The 23,389-nt window shown below is 40.2% G+C and overlaps 1 protein-coding gene across 4 annotated transcripts in view; it reads left to right on the top strand.

Moving 5' to 3' along the window:
* Window positions 1-22,529: 22,529 nt before the first annotated feature.
* Window positions 22,530-23,389, top strand: part of NCOA2 (nuclear receptor coactivator 2) — a 248,316-nt gene continuing 247,456 nt past the window's right edge. The window contains exon 1 of one of the 4 annotated variants that reach the window (XM_087825436.1): window positions 22,530-22,661. The gene's annotated coding sequence lies outside the window, so the exon portion shown is untranslated. Of the gene's footprint in view, window positions 22,662-22,952; window positions 23,026-23,116; window positions 23,226-23,389 lie in introns of those variants that run through there. The other 3 variants (XM_087825432.1, XM_087825433.1, XM_016216014.2) reach the window with 3 other exon arrangements.

Below are 23,389 nucleotides of genomic sequence, written 5' to 3'. Positions count from 1 at the left end.
TTTAATACAACCACCTTTCACAAATACTGTATTTCTATTTCTTGCTCCATAGTGGAAAAGCTGCAATGAGCATAAGCAAACACCTCTGTGTAATCAATAAGTGGCATTAGCGTACATATATTATAATTCCACCTCAGTTGGGTCTGTTTTTGTTTTATGTTCCAATGTACAGCATTTTCATTTGGGTATGTCAAGAGAATGAAAAATGTGCTGTTGATAAAATGAAGTATTGAGTTTACTTTAGATATTACATCTTACAAAAACACTCTCAAAATGCAGACGCGTACCTTCAAGTTCAACAGAACAATGTATATTGGAAAGGGATAGGAATAAATTATTTGTTACACATACATTACCAAAATATTTATTTAATTAAATACAAAATATACACATAATTCCACAAACCACCCAAATTAAACTGCTATAGCTTTTAGCATTCTTAGTCAGTCTTTACTTATATGCAAACATAATTTTTGCATGTTGTAATGATAGATTAGAATAAAGTTGTATGTTTGTAAGGTAGAGTTTAGGTAGTGTTTTAATATCACTTACAACAATCCACATTATTATTTTATTATTGACATGTAACTCCAACGTACAGCTTTTTCTTTTTTTAAATAAGAAACACAATTTATTTGACCATTTATCACTGAAGATCTCCATTTCTGGCCAGGTTTAAAATCCATTTATTAATTAGAAATAAGCTAACAGATGAGATAGGGGGGAAATACCTTATTTATTAAAATTAACACACCTCCTCTTTTACCTCATTTCCTGGATTCTTGATTCTTTAATCCAATTAGCATTAGGCTGTGGAGTATAAAAATAATCTGCAAAATCATGATTCAATTAAGAGTGCTTTCTAATGACCTGTGTAGCATCCTCCTCACTCTAGCATTATTATTTTTTTCTTTCAGTTAGGAAACAGTACAAGTTTTTTTTGAGCGAAAGGAATAATTTTAGTTTAGTTATAGATTATTAAAGCTAATGCTGAACTAACCTGTAGTGACAGCAAACAGGGTAGTTGGGGAGGAAGCTGAGAAATTACCAAGGGGCTCAAGGAAGCTTTGAGAGGTGACCGGCCTGTTCACTGTCCTCATCAAGGTGGTGGCCTCAAGGACACACACAGATGTCAAAGCTTATCCAATTGTTCACTTTAATTGTGTGTGATTTTCCATATGCAAAGCTGCAAATAAAGTAGCACTGTTGTAAAAGTACAGGTAATTATGAAAGTAAAAGTAATTATCAAGTGATTGTGATTTTATACCATTTTCCTCAAGGGAACAAGAAGTTTTCCTTTTTCCTTATTTTATTTGTGATGTAAGTTAGAAAATTTAGGAAAGCTTACTTAAGGCAAATATAGTTTTCTACGTATTGTTTTGCTTGTTGTCTATTACAGTTCAGAGTGACAATTAACTGTCATTAAAAAAATACAAAAGTAAATGTCTTTTAATTTTAAAAATTTAAATTACTAAAATCACACAATGTTTTAAGTTTACAAATGATCTTTGGCTGGTATCTTTATGATCTTAGCCTTTATTCCTTTTGTTCTCCAATTTGATGATTAAAATTTAAAACATCACATTTATTATTGTTTTACTCCCCACTTAAGATTAATTATGATGGTTTCATATTTCCCATTAGTCATGTTTAATCAATTTAAGTCTTTCCCTGTATAAAAGAGAGTGAAATGTCAAATGAGATTCTTAAGGATGACTTTACAACCATCACAACTCGGGAAAAAATTACCCCACATGAATCAAGTGGCTTTGGTCTAGAACGGAGTATAAATTTCAAAATAAAAAAGGAAGAAAGAAAAGATGAAAGGGAGGAAAGAAAGGAAATGGAAAGAAAGATGCATAAATTAAGTGGAATCGTAGCACATTTACAACACTCCTACTCTGTTACAGGGCCATATTCAAGTAGCCTTGCTTAACTGAAAGGCTTGTCACCTTCTGGGACAGCCATGTGCCCGCCCATGGCCGAGAGCCTTCATTGGGTAGGAAGAATCCAACAGGCTGGTGCTCAGCCTCACATCCCAGCCACCACACACACATTTCTATCAGGCTTCAAGTATAAATGGAAGAACTGAGCCTGTTATAGCATTGCCACTGAACATCTTTAACTTGTGTGTGGATAGTTACTAAAGGCACACGGATATGCATTGTACTCAGCTTGGCCCGGGTGAACATGTTTTGGCATAAGGCAGTAGAATTGCAAATTGGAATTTTGAAATTGTTAAGGTTTTGAAACGAAGAGAATCCAAAATAATGAAATATAGACATTAACCACAATAAATCTTTATTCTTCTTATATTAGACAGAAAATCATGCAAAACATATATAGTTATTTCCAATAGTTACTGAGATATAGTGATACCTTTTATTCTAGATTTTTTAAGCAAATTAGTTAAACATGGCCCACATTAGATTTCACACAGAGGGCATATTGCTTGCTGAGTAATTTGTCCTACAGAATAGTTGCTATGGTTCCTTGCTTTGGGCAAACTACTAAACCAAGTTCCTGTCTCCTGTCATCATTGACAGTCAAACAGTTGGGAATTAATGAATTCGAGATACATTATAACGCTTCCTTAAAAAGATTTTATACATACAAGAGTAAAGGTATTCTTAAGAAAATATTGAGTTTGGGGGAAAAAATTTCATATTCTTTTAAAAAATATATTTTTTTTATTGATTTCAGAGAGAGGAAGGGAGGGGCAGAGAGAAGCATCCATGATGAGAGTCATTGATCAGCTGCCTCCTGCACAACCGCTATTGGGGATTGAGCCGGCAACTCAGGCATGTGCCCTGACCGGGAATCGAACTTCGATCTCCTGGATCATAGGTCAGTGCTCAATTGCTTAGCCACACTGGCCAGGCAAAAACATCATATTCTTATCAACCCTGCATGAGAAAGGTTACTTTTCTCACTATTTTCCCTTATTTTTATGTCATGGTAATCAGATGTTAAAGCATATTTTATTTAAAATATTAAAGATCTTAGGCTTTCCACTTTCACTAAAAAAGCCTTACTATGAGCAGGTTTTTGTACACTGGTCTGGTGACACATGTTTGTGACATTTGTCTATACCCAGCTAAAAGTACCTAACTTAGCCAGGGGAGAAGCCACAGCACCCAGGTGTGCCCGCCTGGCCTAACTTCAGACAAAGTGAATGTAAGCCAGAGGTTTGGCATCACCTTGAAGGAGTTTCACATGCATGTCATGAAATTGGGGGTCACAGGGCTGTTCTGGTGGCATCTTCCTCCTGCTGCCAACTTTCAGTATAAATAGTTTGCTTGGGTAAGTTGAGAGAAATAGGCCAGGGGCTGGGCAAGGTGTACCTGTTTGTACAAATTGCAGGAAGTAACTACTCAACTTCTTCTAACATTAAGACAGATCGCAAGGGCTTTTAGGTCACTTTAGCAGCAGTTTGCTTGTTTTTAATACTAAAATGTATAAATGACGTGACACTGTTTTGCTGCCCAATAACAATATCCATGCTTAAAGACAATCTGAGAGAAAATGAACTTCTTTTAAATAGAGATGCAAGATTAATAGATAAAAAGATCTTGTACTTTATATATTTAATTGTAGTAAAGCATTCATGTGAACACATCATTACTTGCACTCAGATATAATTCTATGCCTGATAATATTTTAATCTTCCTTTTTAAGATAAAGTTAAATATTTAAAGATTTATGTATCTCAGGTTAATATTCATTTTATTTCTAGTTGGACTAGTTTCTCTATTTTAATGAAATACTCTCCATTGTTTTTTCCACTAAAAACTAAAGGTATTTATTACCTTCAAGGCTACCTTTAAAAATATTAACACTGGCCCAGCTGGCGTGGTTCAGCGGTTGAGCATCAACCTAGGATCCAGGAGACTGTGGTTTGATTCCTGATCAGGGCACATGCCCAGGTTTCAGGCTCGATCCTCAAGAGGGGTCAGGCAGGAGGCAGCCGATCAATGCCTCTCTCTCATTGATGTTTCTGTTTCTCTCTCCCTCTTCCTTCCTGTCTCTGAAATCAATATAGACATATTTTAAAGTATATATATTAACACTAGATCTACTATCTAATAATATGTCAATAAACTCTCATTTTCAGTTCCGTGAGAAAATAAGGGTGTCATACTAAATTCAGAATTTACCATTTGACACAATATCAGATGAACAATATTCAAATAATTAGAATATAAGTCACATTGAATGTAATTAGGCTTTCTTCAGTGGTTTAAAAGCCAATTCAGAATTTCGCAGTCTCACCCTCACCACTGTGTTCATTCACCATTCATTCCAGCTATGCTTCTTGAGCTTACTAAGGCTGAGACAAACAGATGCATAGTCATGGACTCTGCCCTCTAGGAACTTGTATCAAATAACAATGGGTAGATAAGAGAGCTTTCTAGTCAACAGCGTGCTAGGTATTGGAGAGTTCACAGTACGTATCATTAACATGAGGCAAGACCACATTTTCTGCTGGTCTTTTAATCAGGTCTGAGTTTACTTACTAGTGCCCATAACTAAGTCAATTTGAATTGATTTTTCAGTACAACTTCATTTATGATATGAGTGGTTTACAAAAATCAAACATAGTAAAGTATAATACCTTCTCTTCATCTGCTAATCTTACAGCTCTTTTTAAAAGCAGTTAATTTTTTCCTGGATTAGTTTTACTTTAGTTGAATGTTTTTATTAGTCATCGAGACAGTGTCATATTGCCCAGCTGGTGTGGTCCAGTGGTTGTGTCAACCCATGAACCTGGAGATCACTGGTCACTTCCCAGTCAGGACACATGCCCGGGTTTTGGACTCAATCCCCAGGAAGGGGAATGAAGGAGGCAGCCGATCAATGACTCCCTCACATCATTGATGTTTCTATCTCTCTCTTCCTCTCTCTGAAATCAATTAAAAAACAAAAAGATAGTGTCACATCATTTATACATTTTGCTTGCTCTGACATTCCACGTACCAGTCATAATGAAGTAGAATCACTTGTCTGCTTCCCAGTAGGAAGTATTAGGTCATCTCTCTTCTCAGCCTAGAAGGCACTAATAATCCAGCTATAGAGAAAAGAGTTTTTGCTGCGTACCTGGTATCTAATTTTTTTCCTCCACCTAGATTTATTTCATAAAAAATATACCTGATAGAGCTGAGGGAAATGGAAACATAGTCCAGATAATTCTGGAAAATCCAACTCCGTTCACATTCCCTCTGATTGTTCCTTGGGCCTGATGCCTGGAAGAGCAGATGAGTTGTGGACCCAGACTTAGGCTAGGGAGCAGGCTTTCCTTGGAGAAATGCTCAGGCAATGTGGCACACAGGGCCCCTGCTGTTGCGGGCACCACCAGGCCAGACTGGCTTTGGTGGGAGGGGCTGCCCTCAGGGACAGTGCAACCCTGGGGGAGGGAATGGGGTTTAACTCAACATTTTTTCTACCCCCCCCATCTTCTCTATACTTGCATGTCTGAGTAAAAGACACCACCAGTTGCGAAAAACCAGACCCTGAGGGCATACACGACGAAGACAGTATCAGGATTGACCTTGAAGTTTAGGTTGGATACCGAGGAAGGTAAGGATTTGATTTGGGTGAAGGACAGTGACAGGTACTAGAAGCAATTGATTATAGGTTCCAATAGGGTGGCAGGATTGTTGGAAGAGAGTAAGGAGGTGGAGGAATGGGGTGAGAGTAAGGGCTTGAGAGGAGACAGTTTTAGCTTCAGGTCTAAACCATGGCCTCAGGAGGCAGCAGCTGAAATGGCACTGTGGGCTGTCTTCAAACAGGAGAACTGTGAGACACTGGGAGGCCCGGGTGTGAGAGTCTTAAAGACATGCTTAAAATTTGGGTGGAAATAACAAGACATATCATCTTTAGTGTGAGGATGCCTCCCAGGAAACAAGAGTACTAACTGAGTCACTGGGATCAGAGGGCATCCCTTATTGCTTGGTCTCTAAGTGATGCATTTCTGACATCACTTACTACCTACTCTCAACATACATGAACATGCAATTATTGGCTGAGATCTCTATTACCTCTACATTCTTTAGAATTATCCAGTGGGGGAAGTAGAGCACGAGCCGCATCTCCCCCATCGCCCACTCACCCTGAGCTGCAGATATAGCAAGCCTGGCACTTGAACTCTTGGCCCAAAGTGGGGAGAGTGGGGAGAAGTCAGCAAATTATGGCCCACATGGCCTTTCGTGTACTGCCCATGAGGCAGGAATGGTTTGTACATTTTTGAATATATGAAAAAAATCAAAAGAAGAGTAATATTTTGTGAGAAGTGAACATTACATGAATTTTAAATTTCTGCTTTCCTAAATAAAGTTTTATTGGAACACAGGCATGCCCATTTGTTCCCTACTTCAGGTGGCTGCTTTCCCACTAGGTGGGACAGAGATCACATGTTCTGCAAAAGCTAAATTATTCATTCTCTGGCCCTTTACAGAAAAAGTTTGCTGACCCCTACTCTAGGCATTAAAATAATCCTTCATTTAATTATCCTTTGAAAACAAATGATCTGCTCTGCATTTAAAAACCCTGGTCCTTGCCCTGGCTGCTTTGGCTCAGGGTGTAGAGCGTCAGCCTGTGGACCCAAGGGTCCCAAGTTTGATTCCCTGTCAGGAGCACGTGCCTTGGTTGCAGGTTTGATCCCAGCCCCCTGGCCCCAGTCGGGGCACGTGTGGGAGGCAGCCAGTCGATGTTTCTCTCTCACTTCCACTTTCTCTCTAATCGGGTGAAGGTTAAAACAAAACAAAATGAAAAGACTCTGGCCCAAAAATAAGATGTGACTCTCAGGAGAGACCAACGAACTGCTAAGAAGATAGACTGGCAAACGGGATTCACGCTGAGGGAGGAACAGGGGTGTCTGTGTGCTCCCCCTGCTGCTGCTATGGGCCCAGAGGGTAGGAACAGGACCGCCTGGGACAGAGCTGGGGGGATCACACCCATTTAAGCCCTGGGACTACGCATCGTTAGCCAGTTTCCCAGGTCCTTTGAGACTCAGCTCATTATGAAATGAAGTGGAATAGAGCCATTGCTCCACTGGGCTGATGACATATAGTGACCTTTACAAAAGACCCTGCTTGGTGTCAACTTCAGTGAAATCTCAAGAAAGAATGAATTACAATTTACATCGCCAAGATCTTATAATCTCAGCACTTCAGAGGATTTAGTTAGAAACTATAAAGAAATCCGAATCTTTACACAGAACCAAGTAGAAAGAATTAAGGCAGCGTGGTGGTGAAAACGCATTGTGCTGTATGTAACATGACTAACCCCAGTGAGGGGATGGTTAGTACTTTACAGGGCAGCCATCTGAGGACTATTTTATAGTTATTAAAAGAAAAGTAACAGCTTTTTAATGACACATATAATATGTAAAATATATAATATTTAGTGGGAGAAAAAGTAGAATGTAAAATTTTATATACAAGTTCAACTATATTTAAAATAAAAACGCACAAAAAGAATAGTAAGGAATAAAAAGTACATGAACTTTTGGTGGGGAGAAACGCATACCAGGACACGAACTTTTAAGACAAAACAGGAGACTTTGAAAAGATCTGGACTGGCAGTGGATGCTGCAGTCCACCCCCACACTGAGCCTGGGGGTACACATATTTATTCTTCTAGAGAAACCTTGCAAGAAGCACTGATTTAGTTCAAGCTCTCAACTCCCTTATTTGGCAGGTAAGGAAATCAAGACCTGCCTGTGGAAGTACAGGATATTGTAGTAGTCCCCCCTTATTCCCAAGGGATCCATTCCAAGACCCCCAGTGGATGCCTGAAACCACAGAGAGCCCTGAACCTGATATAAACTATGTTTTTTTTTTACTATACATATTATGATAAAGTTGAATTTCTAAATTAGGCACAGTAAGAGATTAATAACAATAACTAATAATAAAATAGAATAATTATAACAATATTCTCTATAAAAGTTATGTAAATGTGGTCTTTCTCTTTCAAAATACCTTATTGTAATGTACGTACAATACATGAATCTGTAGGTCAAAGGGATGATTTATGTCCTGGGCTGGATGGACAGAAGGAGATTTCATCACGCTACTCAGAATGGCCAGCAATTTAAAACTTATAAATTGTTTATTTCTGGATTTTATTCTGTAATATTTTTGGACCACGGTTAATCGCGGGTAAGTGAAATCAGGAAAAGTGAAGCTGTGGATAAGGGAGACAACTATAGTAGCAAAGTAGGAGCTAGAAGGTCAGACTTCAAGTTCAATACACTTAAACATGCCAATTGTTCAACATCTGTTTTCTTGTTCCCATCCATGTTCATGTATAGTTTGTATGTTGTTATAATTAAAGCAAAGTCAAATTTGGGGACTACTAATCCTTTAAATAGTTCTCTCAAGTTCTGCTTTGTTAACTCTTGTTCCTTTTACACTTTTCTCTTAGTCTGTATGCCTAATACATTTGCTGTATTTGTGAGTCTGTGGAGTATTTTTGTAAAAAGTTTAAGAAATTCAAAAGGCCCTTTTATTAGCATTTGTTGGAATCTCTGACCTCATTTTTAAATTTGAATTTTAAATTATTTTCAAAGTTTGCCTCTTTAGAAAGTACTTATAATTTTTCCTCTTAATTTTTCAAGACATTAGATGCTTTTAAAAATATGTCTTTCTCTAGCTACCCTAGCCTCCTGAAAAAGGGCTGGGCTCCCCTCAGACACCCCATCTCTCTCCCCCCCAATAAAGAATTCTCTGCTACGTCATTAAGGGTCTAATTTTTCTCCTTTCCTTGGTCCTTAGAACCTGCCACTAGTTACTTCTCTCTCAGCACAGCAGCTCTCAGCCTTGGTTGCTCTTTAAAACTATCTGGGGGGCTCCTAATTTATTTTTACCGAGGTAGGGACATGATTCTCATCTCCAACCAGGATTGACAGCTTCTGCCTTGGATGAATAGGTTAAAATAAACACATTCTTCTTAGGATATTTTTGTTGTAAAATAAGTCCAGTTGGGAAATTAAAAGGTTTGACCTTTGCAAAAGAAATTTTATTTGCTGTCACTTAGAGTTGCCAGGGAAAGTGGTTTTTTGGACAAGCCCCCTGAAATTATACAACTAACAGTTCTAATTCATTCATTCATTCATTCATTCATTCATTCATTCATTCATTCATTCATTCATTCATTCATTCTTCATTCTTCATTCATTAAAAATCTACACTGTCCCAGACATTAGAGGTTTACAAATACTCCCTTCTTTCAAGGGGCTTACAATTATCAGGAGGAAAAGTACTTCAGTGACTATGGTGAAAAGCCTATGTGCTGTGCCCAAGGCATGTGCAGGCTTCCTCTGTATGAGGGGTTTGTTAAAATCTAATTTCAAGCATATTAATAGAATATATTTCATGTCTAAATCAAGTTTGAAAATATAATAATTCACATTAAATTGGAAGTTACAGGAAAGTGAGACATAGACTAGCACTACATTTATACCAAAAGCAAATGGGAAGTTGTTTGAAATTGAGGTCAAATATGAGGATGCCTTGAAATGACAAATAAAAACTGGTTCAATATTGGTGTAAAACAGAAAAAACTCATTTTGATAAATGATGCTTAAGTCATTCAAGAAAGGGCCAATAAGACAGACCGAGAACAAAATAAAAACAGGGAAAGGAAAGAGAGCAAGAAAAAGAAGGTAAGAGGGTCTCATGAAGAAAGCATGACTGTTAGACTGTAGCTGAGAACACCAGGAGGTAATGATACATTAAAAGGAAGAAAAGTGTGTCAAATTTTAAAGAAAACATTGTGTGTAATAATAGCACAGTATTTAAAAAAAGACACTACTACAAGAACTGCATTTATTATTTATTGAAAATATGCTATATAAAATGTATCACTTTGGTTCATTTAAAAAAAACCATTATTTTAGGAGTGAGCAAACTGAAAATAAAACTTCAAAAAGAATTGCAAAAATGTCCTTATTTTAAATTTAAGGTGAACTCTAGTAAAAAAATTTTTTTTAAGCCAAGACTGAAACGGAATCAAGCCAAATGGACTGGGAGCATTTGCTCAGTGAGAAATCTGGGTGTCTTGTTCTCTATAAAATTCTACAAAATTTTCCTATACTATAAAGAAATCTTGAAATTATGCTCATGGGGATCCAAAACTTAGCTTGGCACTGACAGCCCATTATATACACTGACGAAAAGAAGACTGAACCTATTACTCACTTTAATACCACTGATATTCCATGTTGCTGAGAGTATGTTTATAACCAGTGGTAACTTATGAATAAGACATTTTTGCAATTAGAGCAAGTTTATTAAAACTACTATATTGCTAATAGAGTACTAGATTTTTGGTCACAAAAGAAAGTTGAGTTAGGCTGTTATAACTGCTATTCAGTGCTCTGTATAGTCTTTTACAAAATATAGCCGAGATAGTGCTCCTTAGCAAAGTAGTCCATGATCGTAATTTTAGTGTAACCACAGCGTGCAGGGAAGGCACATCCCTTTCCAGAGTGTCTATTCCAGTAAGAACAAAATACTCCCGTTTCCATGATGGAAGTGATCCAACGCAATCAGCCTGCCACCAGGGAGCTGACAGATCACCCTAGGGAATGGTGCCATATTGAGGACCCAGTATTGGTTTCTGCTGCACTCAGAAGTGGCCATAGCCAGGTTGACCTTGATGATGGAAGTCTACACTGCCACTGTGACTACATCATTCATGAGCCCACTGGGCAATGACAAGCCACCCTCCTCCCCATTGTGGTTCTCCACTGAGCATTGCTTCTGATCAAGGAACTCACTTCATGGCAAATGAAGTGGGGCAGTGGGGCAGTGCTCACAGAATTCGCTAGTCTTACCGTGTTCCCACCATCCTGAAGCAGCTGGCTTGATAGAATAGTGGAATGGCCTTTGGAAGACTCCGTCATAGAACCAGAGAGGTGGCAATATCTTACAGAGCTGGGCAAGGTTCTTCAGGAGGCTGTATATGCTCGAAATTGGTGTCCAGCATGCTATGCTGTTTCTCCCACAGCTAGGATCCATTGGTCCAAGAACCAAGGGGTGGAAATGGGAATGGAGCCACCCACTACTACCCCTAGTGATCCACTAGCAAAATTTTTGCTTCCTGTCCCTGTAACATTATGCTTTGCTGGTGTAGAGGTCTTCTCAAGCCTCATAACTAGCAAAGAAGGGAGAACTGGCTGCGGTGATTAATCCTGATTACTTGCTACACAGTGGAAGAGTATGTCTGGAATTCAGAAGATTCCTTAGGGCTTCTTTTGTACCATGCCCTGGATTAAAGTCAATGGAAAACTACAACAGTCTAAGTCAGGCAGGTGGCTTAATGGCTCAGATCCTTCATAAATGAAGGTTGGATCACCCTGCTGGGCAAAGAACCAGCCAAAGCATCTGCTGAGAGAAAGGAGTAGTGGAAGAAGGTAGTTATAAATGCCAGCTATGACAATGTGACCAGCTACAGAGATGAGGACTATAATTGTAATAATTATTATGAATATGCTCGTGTGTGTATGTATGTACCTACCTAATATTATCTGTTTATCCTATCTATCTATCTATTTTTTCTTCCCTCCCTTGTCCCCTTATCATATGACATAAGAGGTATTGACTTTACATCATAGTATTTAAGCACTGTTAACTTTGCAAACGAGTATTTGTTACAGGATATCAAGAAAAGTAAACATCACCCAAGGACTTCGAACCCTCCTTAGGGAAAGAGGTGGTGTGCTTTCAGCTTTACACATGGTAGTTGTATCATGTTAGGTGGAAGTATGACTTCGTTATTTTCTTTATTTAAAAATCAAGGATGGTTTAAGCAGATGTACATGAATGTCAAGTTTGATAAGCAGTGGGCTGTTATGGTTAATTTGTTTTCAGATTTTTTTTCCATTTTTAGAGAGAGTGGAGGGATGGAGGGGAGAGAGAGAGAGAAACATCAATGTGAGAGAGACACATCGATTGGTTGCCTTCCCCACATGCCTGAACTGGGGTCAGGGATCAAATCTGCAACCCACATACATGCCCTTGACCTGGATTGAAACCCGCAAACCGAACAGGAGCCAACCACCGAACCACACCAGCCAGGGCCAGAGATCTTTTTTTTATTGTTTTTTTTTTTTTTTGGAGAGAGAGACACACAGAGACAGAGACACAGAGAGAAACATCGAGATGAGAGAATCATTGATTGGTTGCCTCCTGCACACATGCCAACTGGGGATTGAACCGGCAACCTGGGCATGTGCCCTGACCAGGAATCAAACCCGCCACTTTTTGGTGTATGGGACAATGCTCCAACCAACTGAGTCACACCAGGCAGGGCTGTGATGGTGATTTTATGGGCCAACTTTTCTAGGCTATGGTGCCTAGTTGTTTGGTCAAACACCAGTCTAGATGTTGCTGTGAAAGTATGTTTTAGATGTGATTAACATTTTAATCAGTAGTCTTTGAGTAAAGCAGATTACCCGCCGTAATGGGGGTGGCCCACATCCAATCAGCTGAAGGCATGAAGAGAAAAGACTGAGTTTCTCAAAGAAAGAAGAATCCTGTCTCCAGACTCCCTTCAGACTCAAAATTGCAACATCAACTCCTGCTGGAGATTCCCGCCTGCTGGTCCACCATGGATTAGCCAGCTCCCATAGTTGCATAATTCCTTACAATAAATCTGTGTGTGTGTGTGTGTGTGTGTGTGTTCCCTATTAGGGGGTTGCAATTGTAGGTAATATCATAAAAAAAGAAATATATTACAAATATCTATGAAGATGGGATTTAAAAGGCAACCCAATTTTTATAGTCTTAAAGCTTCTGTTACATTTGGCAAAATGTTTTCCTTTGCTGTATAATGAGACCGTAAACTGATACCAAGGCCTTGGAGTTAAGTTGATAAATCAAAATTACTTGCAAATAAAATGAACTGTGGTCTCAAAATAATAATTTGCAAAAAGGCATGGAGGTAGAGGTGGGATGTCACTTGCCTCCAAATCAGTGCTCTGCAATGTAAGGGCCTTGTGGAGTGTAGAGGGGCTAGCCTTCTGGTTGTGATCACCTAACACTCTTACCCAGTACTGCTTCCCTATAATAAGGAAATATTTCAACCTTGACTGCTGGAACAAATTCCCCTAATTTATGTTCTGCAGCCCCTTTGTTCAGTGATTTCACTAAATTTTATAAAACATAAATATTTACCATATTCTAATGGTTTTGTTAGTCACATTCAATCATTCATTCAACAAACATTTATTAAGTGCCTAGAATGGGCCATATCCTCTGTAAATTCCATTAAGACAGGGTGTCGCCTGTTTGATTCAGCACTGGCTCTCCAGTGCTGAGAATAATGCCCTGCACAGAATAAGAGCCCAAGAAACTTGTGCTGAATTAATAAATGGAAAGAAGCATATCCAATACCACTCATAATAATCTGTACATTATCTCCTGCACTCCGTGTCCAAAGGTTGCTCATATACACTTCTTAGTTGTTTAGATGACAAGTCCTTTAATAACTATTAGCTATGGCAAAATGGCTTTTTAAAAAAATGATGTTTTTGTGAAAGGCTTTGAAGTCATACGAAAAATATAGGCAATTGCCATGGACTTGTTTCAAAATTTACGTTTTCATTGATTGGCTGTGAGGCAGAACATAGTTTTCTATGGAAACAAGGTTTTGCATGGGGTTTAGGTTCTTTGAGCTGCCATCCTAAAACCTGTGACATCCCAAACAGCTCTGTAGTCATAACAGAACATCATCATCACGGGTATGTTTTGTGCAAAACAATAACCTGACCCCAGGCACTCGGGGAGGGGCTGTTAGAAGGGTGGGTCTTAGGGTACCGTGGGCACATTGGAGAAAAGTGCTCAGACTCCCCCGTGCTCGGTATTGTATCTGAGGGACGGCAGCAGGGCTTCCAACTGAGGAGAACAGTACACTCTTTAGGGGGGAGGACTCACATAAGAGAAATTGGTGAGATTACAAACGACACCACTATTAAGAAAGGGAAAGAATCGGCTGTGTAGCCTACACCAAGGAGAGGGCAGAGGAACCAGAAGAGGGAACATTCCAGGCAGAGACAGACAAGAGAAGGGAGTTCCAGTGCAGTCAGAACCTTACCAATCTCAGGTGTGCGGCTGGCCGCGTATGAATCAGGGCCTGACCGTATTAGAAAGTACCTACCAGTTGTTCATTTTAAAACTGTGTCTAAAAGGAAACAGAACTAAGGATTAGCTTTTGTTGTTTTGTAACAAAAGAATGTGTGTAAGTAAAATGTATACCGTAGGAATTTTAAAAAATGTTTTTTATTAAATATATGCATATACTCTCTGCTCAGAGTGAGAAATTTGATATTAACCATTTAAGGTTTGAATGGGCCAAGAAAACAGTTATGATCTTTTTGGTAGTTGTGTGCCTGGAACTTGATAATCATCTTGGGGAAAAGCTGAAAACAATACAAAACAAACAAGCCAGGAACCCAGGCATGTAACTAAGGGTGTCAAAAGCTGATATGCATACATAATAGACTAATTAAAATGTAATATTGCTCTGGCAGGTGTGGCTCAGTGGGTAGAGCATCAGCCTGCCCACCAAAGGCTCCTGAGTTCGATTCCCGGTCAAGGGCACGTACCTGGGCTGCAGGTTCAATCCCATCCGGTTGTGCGAGGGAGGCAACCAATTGCTGTCTCTCCCACATCGGGGTTTCTCTCTCTCTCCCCCTTCCTCCTTTCCCTTTCTCTCTAAAAATCAATGGAAAACACATTCTTGGGTGAGGATTACAAATTAATTAATTAATTATATAATATTGATTGCCCCTGTAAATGTTTTGAATAAAAAGGGTTTTATATTTGAAAGCCCAAGAAATGTTGCTAGAACGAGTGGTGAGCAGGACCATTCGTCAAGTGGTCCTTGCTCACAAAGACCTGTTTGAAAAGAAGCAAGATGATTCTTCTCTTAAGGAAAAAGACCCGTTATTCAGGTCACCTTTTTCCCACGAAGACATTTTTCCATCCCAGCTTTAACTGAACACTAAGGTCCTCCTCCAGAACTAGGATTTTATAAAGATTTTGCCTTTTGACAAAAGCTGTTTTCCCCCCCTCTGAGCGTGCTTGCTTCCTGCTACAGTAGTTCTGAGCTACAGGGGAGCTTAAAAATGAAGGGCTCAGGGAGGAAACTGAGTCCTGGATGCATTTAATAACATTTGCATGAAAAAGTTCCATCTAGAGACGGATAGTGGTGATGGTTGCACAGCAATGTGAATGGATTTAATGCCACTGAGAGGAACACTTAAAAATGATTAAAATGGCAATTTATGTTATGTATATTTTACCACAGTAAAAAGATGCAACCACCCACCCAACCAACCAAAAACATGTTCAAGTCACATTGATTATGGATTTAAATTCTGGTCTAGAATAGACTTCTTTCTCCTAAGACCCCCCTCAGCCAACCTGCCAGGAATTATTATGTTAAGTGAGATGAGGCTGACACCTGGTGCGGCCACATACTAATTCTTACTCACTGGGGTACACAGTGAGCTGTAATCCTCATATTGCACTTAATTTGTTAGATTCTATTTTTAATAGACATTTAGATTTTTACTTTGGAGTTTTTGAGATACACATAAGAGAAAGGAGAATTGTAGGAAAAATGTCAATACTTTTAAAATTGATTATATTTGTAAGTACATATATATATGCATGTTGTTTTACTATTATTTATACTTACACTAAAAATAAACTTTATTGGCATCTGTATCTACTTATGTCATGTAAAGTATTATTTCAGGAAGCCGCTGTGCTAAAATCTGTGCAGGATACTAAGAAATATGATCCCTGCAGTCTAGTTAGGGAGACATCAGCAAATGCATACAACAATAACTTTTAAATATTGAAGTATAATATACACAGGTACACAAGTCAAGTGCATACCTTGAATGAGCTGCACACAAAATGTTTCATGAAATGAACATACCCATGTAACCTCCATTCATATTAGAAATAGAATTCTCAACATTTCCAAATCTCCCCCATGTACCCTCCCAGGCAACAACTAACTACTCCCCAAAAGTTGACAACTGTCCAGGTATCTCTCACCATAGATTAATTTTGCCCGTCTTTGACTTTTATGTAAATAACATCATATGGTAGTATTCTTTTATCTGGCTCCTTTTGCTCAAGATTATTTTTATATAATTCATCCATGTTATTGCACTTCTTCATTTTCATTTCAATATAGTATTCCTTTGAGCAAAAACTCTATAATTTACTCTCTCTTCTGTGAAGGAACTCTATTGGATATATGCTTAGGAGTGAGACTATTGGGTCGTAAAGCCTACGTGCTCAGCTTTAGTGGATATTGCCAAACAGCCTTTCAATTTACATTTCAAGTTGTCATTTTCTTTCTTTTTTTTTTTTTTGCCCTCACTCAAAGATATTTTTTCCATTGCGTTTCAGAGAGAGCGGAAGGAAGAGAGAGAGAGAGAGAGAGAGAGATCGATGTGAGAGAAACACATCGACTGGTTGCCTCCCACAACCCCCCCCCCCCCCCCCCCCCCCCCGGGCCAGGGATTGAGCCTGCAATTGAGGTATGTGCTCTTGGCCAGAATCAAACCTGGGACCCTTCAGTTCGAGGGCTGATGCTCTAACCACCGAGCCAAACTGACTGGGACTCAAGTTGTCATTTTCTAATTGTTTCTAATATACAGAAACACAACTGAATTTTGTATATTGACCTTTCATTCCAGAGATCTTAAATTTGATTCTAACAGTTTGCTGATTCTTGGAGATTTTCTACATAAATGTTCATGCCACCTGCAAATAATGACAGCTTTATTTCTTCCTTAGCAATACTTACACCATCTTTCTTTATTGCATCAGCTAGAACCTCCTGCACAGTGTTGTATACAAATGGTAATAGTGGACATACTATTCCCAGTTCTCGTTCCCAATCTCAGGGAGAAGCTGTAGATGTCTCACCACCGAGTATGACGTTTCTCACAGGCTTTTAGTATATTCACATCATCATATTAGGGAACTCTTCCATTCCATTTTTTTAAATGCCAATATTACTTTCTTCAGGTATAATTTACAGATAGCAAAAATAAACAAATATTATGTGTATAATTCAATAAAATTTGAAGAACCATTGTCAAAATGTAACCATCACCCAGATCAATATTCTCTTAGGTAAATACTTGGAGTAGAGTTGTTGGGCCATGAGTTTATGCTTAAATTTATGAGGAAATGCCACACTGTTTCCAATTGTATAGTCCTGCCAGCAATGAATAAAAGTTCCAACTATTGCAGTTCTCATCAATATTAGGTATAGTCAGCCTTTATAATTTTAGCCATTCTAGAGGGTAGGTGGTATCTCTTGCAATTTTAATTTTCATTAGTTCCCTGATGACTAATGACTTTGAGCATCTTTTCATATGTTTCTTGGCCATTCCTAAACTTTTGTAAAGTACCTTTACAAGTCTTTTGTCCATTTTGTTATGGGTTGTCTTTTTATAATTAATTTGGAAGTGTTCATTACTTTTTCTGGATACAGTTACTTTATGCATATCACAAATATGTTCTACTAATCTGTGGACTGCCTTTTCACTTCCTTAGTAGCATTTTTAAATAATTTTTATGTTGATAAAAAAGTTTATAATTTTAATAAAGTCCAATTTATCATTTATTTGTCTTTTCTGGCGTCTTTCATGTCATGTTAAAAAAAACCTTTGCCTATCCCAAAGTTGTAAAAATATTTATTATCTCATATTTTCTTCTAGGAGGTTTTCAGTTTTAGCTTTAACATTTAAGTCTGTGATCCATCCCTAATTCATTCTTGAGTATGGTGTGAAGGGGGGGAACTCAATATTCATTTTCTTCATACTGATCATCTAGTTGTTCTAGCACTATTTATTGACAAGATTTTTCTTTTTCCATTGAATTTCTTTGATGACTTAGTAAAAAATTAATTGATTGTAAATTTGGGGATCTATTTCTAGATTCTCTATTCTGTGCCATTGATCTATTTGTTTATTCTTACACCAATATCACACTGTCTTAATTATTGTAGCTCAATATTCTAGTGAATATTGAAATCAGTAGTGTAAGTTATCCAACCTACTTTCCTTCAAGTTTGTCTTGGCTGTTCTAGGTAATATGTATTTCCATATAAATTTTAGAATTAGCATTTCACTTTTCAATAAAAAGACCTGCTGGGATTTTGATTGGGATTGTAATGAATCTATAGATCAATTTCGGAAGAGCTGACTCTTTAAAAATATTGTGTCTACCCAACTCTCCTTTTGATTAGGTCTTGTGAATTTCTATCAGCAATGTTTTCAGTTTCCAATGTAGAAATCTTGAACATCTTTTGTTAAATATATTCCTAAGCCTTTTATTTTTTTTATGCTTTTGTGACACTTCTAAAAATTTCATTTCCCAATTGTTTCTTGCTAATATATAGAAATACAGTTGATTTCTGTGTATAAGCCTTGTGTCCTATGATCTTAACATTCATTTCAATAGTTTGTAGATTTTTGAATTTTTTATGTACACAATCACTTCATCAGTGAATAAAAATGGTTCTATTTCCTTTCTTTTCATTTTCTTGCCTTATTAAACTGGATAGGATTTGCAGAGAGGCTAAATAACTTGCCTAAACTTACACAGTAAGAGTTTGAAACTCATGTCAATTTGATTCCAGGGCATCCCAGAGTGAGTGAGTGTGTCTTAAATGTTTAGTTGCTTTTATTGCTTAAGAAGATATGGCTAGAAAAATTATCTAGGGTCATATTGAAAAGAGTCTTGAATATAAGATAAAGGATTTGAATTATATTTTTTAGGCAATGAAAAATTCTTTTTGAGTGGGAAAGTAATAGAATAAAAGTGAAAATATGAGTCTTGTGAGTGTGCAGCGTGGTTTGAAGGGAGCCCCTCATTCACTTATTCATTCATTTCACAATAATTTATTGAGCATGTATTATGTTCTAGGTACTGAGGAAATAAAAATGAAGATGTGTTGCTTAGGGCAGTAGAGATTAGTGATGGAGACTCAGCATAATCTGTTAGCCATGTTGCAAAGGCAGCTTGTTGATCTTGTATAAACTTTTCTAAACCTCAGTTTTTTCATATGTAAAATGGGAATAATGATACATATAATGTCTACTTTGATTAGAAATAAAAATATATGTAATATGCTTGACCTGTATTAGACACATTTATGGTAGCTGTAATACTAAAGGGGTTTGGAGAGAGCAAACAGTGAAAATGAAAGTCAAATAGTTGTTTTGTTTAATAATCAAATTGTCAAATGCTTTAACTGATTTTCCTTCCAATGATTTTTAAAAGAATAAACCATAGGTTTTTGCTTTTGCAATTTTAGAGTGCACCAAAATAGAGATAACAGTGTATGTACAGATCTAATAAAAATATTCCTTTACATTTGTATAAAGAGCTTGATAGTTAACAAAGTACATTTATTTATACCACTTTGTTTGAGTCTCACAACAATTATACAAATGAAGAGACTGAGATATTTATCTAAGGTCACATAGTAAGTAGCAAAGTCCAGTTGGTGTTTATTTTTCTTTTATAGCATTTTGTTTTACCATATTGTGTTACCTCTCATTATATCATGATGTATGCTAGAAGTATTAATGATACAAAATTGTACTGAATCTTCCGTTTTTATGTAGTCTATAAATGAAGAAAGTGGGACGCTTGAAATTGAATGGGGAAGATTAGGCAGACAAAATAGAATTTCTCACCCTGTAGTATTCATACTGTTCTGATTTTTCTTAGGTGTATTGTTAAATATATAAATATCACTTTTCTTTACAACTTTATGCTGCATTTATGATTCTGCTAACCTTTCTCTCTGGTTTGCCTCCTTGCCTCATCCATCCATGGTCTGTGAAGTTTCTGCTTCTACTAAATTTCAATAATTTCCTTCCCCTTTATGATTTGCACCCACACTTTTTCCTAATTGAGTTGTTCTCTGTTGGCAGTAGACTACTTCCTATATCTTTACTTTCTTTTTTCTTTGACTGCATCAAATCAACATATCTATTGCCTTTTCAACCTTTTCATTTTACATAATCAGTGATAATTCACTAATAATTATGGCTAGTTTTCATAAAGAATTATTCTGAGGTCTCACAAAAATCTAAGTTCTTTCAAAATACTGAAAATATTTTTAATATACATGTTTTATGAGCAAGTTATTGGAGGGTGAGGCGGGGAAGGGGATTGGATCAGACACTATTGTTTATATTTTACAGACTCACTGAAATAACAAACATTATGTGAGACCTTGTTAGGAGCTCTAGCAAGTACAAAGACGTGGCCTGGGCCCTGAGTAGTTTGCAGTCTAGTGAAAGAGAAAGACAAATATATAAACAACTGCAGTATAAGACAATATTGTTATAACAATGGCATGGAGTGCGGAGGGAGCCCAGAGACTGTACTAGAGAGCAGAAATTAAATGATTCCTCAAGGTTGGAGGCAATGGAGTAGCAGCTGGACACGGAACTCATTATGCTCTGCTGTCAGATGTTTTTGCTTGTTTTATTTTTTCAGAAACAATCCTGTATCTTTAGCATGTAGTTTTATTAAGTAATACGGAAATGCAATGGGGAGTCATTTATTTGCACAGATATCATGGGTGATTTTTGAAAGTGTGAAATCTACTGTTTCAGAGGAGTGATGGACTCTGGACTTCTGCCAAAAAAGGGGGGTAGAAAGCAAGGAGAATCTTTATCACAGCTCAGGGTTGGTGGTGGGACAGAAAATTGGAGTCCAGCAACGTGACAGAACTCAGGTGACTACCACCTCATTGTAGAAATTACAATGGACTAGTATTAGTGGAAGAAGACAGGCCATAAAAAAACCCATTTCCCGTTTCTTCTCCCAGTTTTTGGAGAGCTCTGTGTTTTCAGGGAACAGAATTCTGTTATGCCAGGTAATTAAAATAATCTTTAAAAACTTCCTGAATTAACACATGGTCAATGCAAACATTTCAAACACTATATAGTTAAGTGTACAAAATAAAACTGGAAGTACCCTTTTACACACCCACTTATGCTCCCCAGCGCTAACAGCTTGTAGCTCTCCAAACATTTTCTATCCATACTCAAACACACACACATACACACACACGTATTTTTTCTCTCCCCTAATAAAATTGGTGGTATTTCCACAAATTTGAGGTTGCAGACGTCATTAAAAGCATGGGCTTTTGAGCCAACCAGAACTGGACTCGAATCCTCTCTAGCTTCCCAGCTGTATGACTGTAGGCAAATTACTTCGTTAAGCTTCAATTTATTTTATTTTTTAAATTTTTTTGTGAAGAATAAAAATGGCAAATATTTTGTAAGGCTTGAAGATCAAAATCTAGCGTATGTAAGTCACTTGGCGCACAGTAAGTGTTCAATAAACATAACTGTCTGTGGCAAGTGACCTTATAATAAGACTAAAAATAAAGAAACTTGTTAAATAAATGTTGCTCACTCCTCCCTCCTCCCTCCCCCCCCCCCCCCCCCCCCGCGAAGAATTATATCTAAGTTCGGAAGAACCCGCTTCTCCAAAGCATGAAACTGGCCCCAGTAATGGTTCAACGCGAGTTCTCCGGTTTCGGTGGTGCTCTCCTGCGTCCCCCAAACACCACTTTCTGATGTCTAGAAAGCGGACTATCCAATAAAAAACTTTTGTGACTCTGGTCGTGACAAGAATGCTCAACTAGGCTAGGTTTCACAGTGTGCGCTTCGCCTTGGTCACGCAATTGCTGGGTGGCACCCCTTTAAACTCGCCTCCCCCCGGCGCACCCCTCCATCCCCTGGAGAGACTGGGCGGCAACCGGAGACGACGGTCTTCGCCGAAGCAGAGGGAGGCTCCAGGGCGCAGCGGCGGACGCGGGGGTGCGAGGTGCGCCCGAGGGGTGCAGCTGCTGGCGGAGGGGCCCGGCCGGGAGGCTTCCCAGGCGAACCTGACCCTGGGCTCGCCCCGACCTTGGCCCGGGGGCATCTTCCCCGCGGTCCGCAGCCCCAAGATCCCGCCGCCGCCGCTCGGCAGCCCCCGCGTGCCCCTTCGGCTCGCTTTCTTTTTTGGCACTGCCCTTTGCCCTCCCATGGAGTCATCTGTTTACTCTCCCTTCACTTCCACTCACCCCTAGGTCACCCTCCCTCTGCCACAGTCACCCATTTTGTCCCCTTTCCCCTCACTCTCCACCCCCCCACCCCGGTCGCCTTCTCTGAGGACTCTGCCCACGGAGATGCTGCGGACCCTGCGGCCAGGGTCTGCCCCCCAGAGAGCCCTCGGCGCACCTCTGCCCCGGCCCCCGGGGCGCAGGAGGCAAGTTTCCGCCCTGTCCTTTCACCAGTGACAAGACTTGGCGGCGGCCACGGCCGGGGAGGCGGAGGGAGGGACGGCCTGGCCCGCGAGCCCCCTCCCCTGCTCCCGAGCTCGCGCGGTCTGTGTCTCTCTCCGCAAGTGCGGAGACGCGGAGGAGGAGGTGGTGGAGGAGGAGGAGGAGGAGGAGGGAGTTGGGGGAGGATCTCCATTGAAATAAACAACCAGGCAGCAGTTATTAACACGGGAACATGGCGGCCGCAGCCTCAGCCACGGCTTCGGCGGCGAAGGTCAGCGCCGACGGCAGCCGGCACCTGACGGCGTGACCGACCGGAGCGGGTAACCGCGCCTTCCCTGGGGGCCGCGAGGGCGGGCGGGAGGGGGCGGCGGGCGGGGGGCGCCGCCTCCCCGCTCCCGGCCGCGACTGCCCTTCCTGCGCGGAGCCGGGCAGAGCCGTGCGCCCGGGAGCGGGCTGTTGTGTGCGCGGGGAGCGCTGCCCGAGTGCGCGAAGCACGGGAGTTGCATCCCGGAGGCGCCGCGAAGCTGGGGAGTTGGGGCTGGGGGGTGGGGAGGGCGGGAAGCGGCGGGGAGACGCGGAGTCCCTGGGAGAGAAAGGAGGCGCTCCAGCGCTGTGCGAGAGCTCGGGAGTCGAGTCCCGGAGCGCGAGGCGGGCGGAGGCTGCAGCCCGCGGCGCCGGCGAGAGGTGAGCGCCGAGGCGCAGCGGGGAGGCCGGGGGCGCGGGCGCGGCCCCCGCTGGAGGAGCGGGGCGCCCACCGCCCAGCCGGGTGCGAGGTCGTGAGGATCGGGGCTCCTGCCCCCTCGGGGGGAACGAGGCAGAGACGGGAAGGTGAATTCTGAGAAGGTGCATTCTTTAATGGAAACGCGGAGCGACTGCAGCGGATGGTGGGTGCCGGGCGAGGGGAGGCAGGACTCGGGAAGTGCCGGGGGTGTGTGTGAAGGTGAAGCGTGATGTCAGGGGCGGCCCGCGGGGTGAGATGCTGGGCAGAGGGGGAGCCGCGGCCCGGCGGGCGGGCCGGGCCCGTGTCAGCGCCGGGGGCGGGGGGCGA

This window comes from Miniopterus natalensis, chromosome 16 (genome assembly GCF_054644295.1).
Source record: "Miniopterus natalensis isolate mMinNat1 chromosome 16, mMinNat1.hap1, whole genome shotgun sequence".
NCBI lineage: Eukaryota > Metazoa > Chordata > Mammalia > Chiroptera > Miniopteridae > Miniopterus > Miniopterus natalensis.
Note: the sequence above shows the minus strand (reverse complement) of the source record. Positions and strands in the feature narration are given on the sequence as shown.